The sequence below is a fragment of the Staurois parvus genome, unplaced genomic scaffold (assembly GCF_062004578.1).
Source record: "Staurois parvus isolate SC_StPar_1 unplaced genomic scaffold, SC_StPar_1.0 ptg000159l, whole genome shotgun sequence".
NCBI classification, from domain to species: domain Eukaryota; kingdom Metazoa; phylum Chordata; class Amphibia; order Anura; family Ranidae; genus Staurois; species Staurois parvus.
This window is the reverse complement of record NW_028317955.1, coordinates 4,583,553-4,588,018: the sequence shown is the minus strand read 5'-3', so window position 1 is coordinate 4,588,018 and position 4,466 is coordinate 4,583,553. Positions and strand designations below refer to the sequence as shown.

At 42.3% G+C, this 4,466-nt stretch overlaps 1 long non-coding RNA gene across 1 annotated transcript; it reads right to left on the bottom strand.

Annotated features, from left to right (window-relative positions):
* Window positions 1–3,503: 3,503 nt before the first annotated feature.
* LOC149463158 (uncharacterized) lies at window positions 3,504–4,177 on the bottom strand. The gene is made up of 3 exons (XR_016312517.1): window positions 4,026–4,177; window positions 3,839–3,934; window positions 3,504–3,733 (listed from the first exon to the last, which is right to left on the bottom strand). It is a non-coding gene; the product is annotated as an uncharacterized LOC149463158 (long non-coding RNA).
* Between the last annotated feature and the right edge of the window lie 289 nt (window positions 4,178–4,466).

Below are 4,466 nucleotides of genomic sequence, written 5' to 3'. Positions count from 1 at the left end.
AAATTGGCCTGGGCAAGAAGGGGGTAAAAGTGCCCGGTATTGAAGTATTAAACACGAAAATGGCCGGTGCTCCTCTTTTACTCCTACAGTCCAGCCTCTCTAAAGTCTGAAGCAGGGGCGGACTGACCATTGGAGCACTCGGGCACTGCCCGAGGGCCTGGGGTCAGTAGGGGGCCCCATGAGATGCCCCTCGTACCTTTCATTGGCTTTTTCATAGGCTTTTTTGGGTGTGGGCGAGGACACAGGGTCCCCATGACCCCCTATTGCCCGGGGGCCCTATGAGTTGTCAGTCTGCCCCTGGTCTGAAGGACAGTAAACTGGCCCTTTGTTTAGAAAGACTGGAGACCCCTGGTCTAGACTCATGCTACAGTATTAGTTTTGTAGACTTATGTAATATAGTTTTTTTTTAATCTCCATTGTCACATCTCTGCTGTTAGCCATATTTGTTAGTAAAAATGAATATAATAAATATATATATATATATATATATATATATATTTTTTTTTTTTTTTTTTTTTTTCTATACAGATCGCCAGCAAACACCTTAGCCTCCCAGGACTATTGTATCATCTAGGTCTATTTTATGCTCAACCTGCAAAATGTGTAAAAATGCAAAGCATTTGCAGTAGCGTAAACAGAGTGACATTACCAAGTGAACAATTATTCTGCACAGTACAGAAATGGTGAAAGAATACAAAAATGCGTGTGTAAAAATGCAAAGCACAATGCAAAAAGCATTATAAAACAGATCTAAAGCAAAAAGCATAGGTGTGAACCAAGCAGTAAGCCTTATTGTAAGCTTAATTGGTATCTAGAAAAGCGCCACACCCTCCAATTATACAGCAGCAACTCTAACTCCAAAAATACGGATAAATCAAATCAAACATAAGAGTACGCTAATAAAACATGTGCAAGTCCATAAATCAAATATGTAAAAGTCCAATATATATAACTCATGTGACAAATATATAACACAGTGAGCAATCCACCACCAAATCAATCGAATGCACTCACCAGAGCTAAGTGCTGATCAAATTATAGACCAGCCTTAGCGCTTTTGCTCTGGGAGCGAAGAAAACAGCAACCTCCAGACTTTAGATGTGATATTCTGCAGTATTAAATTCCAGCTGATAGACACCCTTCTATAGTATAGGCAGGAAATGAGGAGGAATACTCTGCAGCCACTGTTCCATGAGTGGGCAATCACCACAGCTCCACGTATATCGGGACCGCATTCAAAAATAAAGAAAAATGTAATTGTGCAGCATGTCTTTACAACATCTATTTATTAAAAAGTGTAAAAACCACTCACAAATAAGGTGTCTAGCTGACACCAGCATCAATCGCATAGGCAGGGAAAAGAACCGCAGCTCCGTTCGTTTAGCTGTCTCCCGACAATAGCAGGGAGCGTCCTGACGTCAGCATCCGACAGACCACGCCCTACACGTTTCGTCACCACGATGTCCTCACTGGGCGGTACCGGTAAGGTAAGGTATACCCATGGGCGGACTGACAACTCATGGGGCCCCCGGCAATAGGAGACCATGGGGCCCCTGTGTCCTTGGCCAAACTAAAAAAAGCCTATGAAAATGGTACCAGGGGTATCTCATGGGACCCCCTACTGACCCCGGGCCCTTGGGCAGTGCCCGAGTTTCCAAATGGTCAGTCCGCCCCTGGGTATACCCATACCGAGATGGGTCCTACCCATTGCACTCCACATACTATTTTGCACCATACTGGCCTACACAAACCTGAGACCCCTGCCCCCTGCTATGACAACAAAAACCCAGCTCCACCTAAAAACTCGCACCCACAACATATGAACTGGTCATCGGGGAAAATAAAACCGAACCCCACAGGACCCCAGCTCCCATACCAAATGATGGGAACCACCGAATCCATGATGACGGCAAACAAAAAACGGGAGGGCGGGAAGCAAGTTTCTCCTCAGACCAAGCTCCCACTGATCCTCAAGGAACTCCTCCCTTCCACCAAGCCACATCTACCACTCCCATCCGCACCCGGACCCACCCTCTCTTCCACCAATAAGGTAAGTCTTACCATCCCCTTTTAAATTGACCTCAAGGAACTCCTCCCTTCCACTAAGCCACATCTGCCACTCCCAACTGCACCCGGACCCACCCTCTCGACCACCAATAAGGTAAGTCTTACCGTCCCCTTTTAAATTTACCTATCATCACATCTGTCCCTAGCCTTCCCAGCCAACTCAGTCATGCAGGTCCTATACTTTTGCTGCGCCTTCAGTTCCTGGCCCTTTCTTTATGAAGGACTTTTTTTCCAACTCACTGTAGCTTATCCCATAGGACAGTCTATTCACTTTGCATTACAAGTCTACTTTAAAAAAAGACAAAAAAAAAAAAAAAACACTTTAATTTTACATAGTTGCCAACATTTCTAAAAAAGTTTCAGGGACACCTTTTTGCCTGTCAATTGTAGGCGGAGAATGTAATTTAATGGGGTGGGGCATTAATTTAAAAGGGGTGTGGGGTTTTGCCTCGTTTTAACCGTGTTTTGCTTTTTCTTCCTGCTCAGCTAATTATTCTATACAAAAAAATGTCCACTTTAACAAAAAAAAAACCCTGAAAAAAACCCCACAAAACGCTGCAAAAACACACATGTAAAAATGCAAAGCATTTGCAGTAACATGTAAACAGGGTGACATTACCAAGTGAACAATTATTCTGCACAGTACAGAAATGGTGAAAGAATACAATATATGAAAAACGAGGTATTGAAATTGTCCCGTGCAAAATAATATGCCTGATTTATTAGCGCTTGTTCAGGTCTAGACCAATGTTTCTCAACCCTTTTTCAATCAAGGCACCCTTTAAGATTATGGACAGTCCCGTGTACCCTTTAAAATTATGGAGAATCTGGAGGCACCCCATTTTAGAATGAGGTGCCTCGAGATTGTCCATAATTTTAAAGGGTGCCTCGTGACTATCCATTATTTTAAAATGGCACCCCATTCTAAAATGTGAAAAACTATTCTACTAGTTTTATATAATGGAGCAATATCCATACATGTAGCACACCCAACGTTAGTCGATTTATTCTTCCACAGCAAACACACTTTTGCACACTGGTACTGACTAGTATTCCAATGTTTCTCTTCCCCCTCAGGTTTTCCCCATCACTGAGCTAATGTGACCCCAGCACTGATGGAGAGGGGCAGGGAAGGGTCAAACTAGGATGCTGGCTTGTATACAAGTTTTGGGCAGTTTTTAGACATTTTGCCAAGGCACCCCTGAAGAAATCTCAAGGCACCCCAGGGTGCCTGGGCACCCTGTTTAAGAAAGGCTGGTCTAGACAGTAGTAAGAAGTATACATAGCAGTGGTGTAACTGGCATACTAAACAATATGATAGTGTGACGAGAACACACCTATCTAGAAAAAGAAGGTTTCTAAGTAATCCACGCGGAGTAGTGTGAATTCAAATGAATTAAACAATACTTTATTTGATCACATAGATCATAGGGAGGTTAAACATGAGCACGGTGTACATATGAAAAAAATAAAATCATGTTAAAAAACACTTAGCGTCTTCAATTTAGGGTCATCTTAGCCAACAGAGCACCATATAAGGCAGAGTGGTGTAATGATGAAATAATTATCCTGGATTTCCGTAGGTTTCCTGCTTAATATTTGTGTGAGCCGTGTATTCAGTGGGTGTGTTCCCAGTGTATATCAGGGACCTCCTGGAATGTACAAGCTGGAACACAAAAATACATGGTATGTATCTAGCAATATGGAGACCAAATCACATCCAAAATTAACCAGACCTCCCTCCACAATAGTCAATGGATACTGCTGTTACCTTCTCAAAGGTGAAACTATCATACCCGCCTCTCAAGTGTAGGGACTTCCTGGATAGCCACCCCAAATGGAACAAGGTCCACAGTACCAAATGATTCTGAGGATATATATAGAAAAAGTTAAAAGTGTAGATCTTAGGCATCAGGTACCCCGAAAACAAAACATATATAAAAATGTGGATATATTACCATCAATGAGGATCAAGAAGACTCTTGTCGACTTGAACTAAGATCAGGTCCTTGATGCTTTTTCACAGATGCATATGGGGGTGAGGGACCAGGTATACACGATGCGTGGATTTCAAGCACATATAATGTGTATATAGCATATAGCAGGCCGTAGATACCTGAGTTTAATATACCCAATAAAGGGTTTCCAAAAATTGCTCAATTTGAGAAGGTTATTTGCAGTTTTATAAGGATGTGGCTATGTCACAGCAAAATATACCTGAGTAGGATAGCGTATATATATATATATATGTAGATTCTCCTCCTGAGAGGAATTCCAAAAAAATTCCCCGAGTATACAGGGTAAATTAGGCCCATGAATCATGCCCTATTAACGCCATGTAGGCTCTGTAAATCTCAACAGCCGTAAGCTTTTAAATAACTTGCCACCGGTGGAAGATA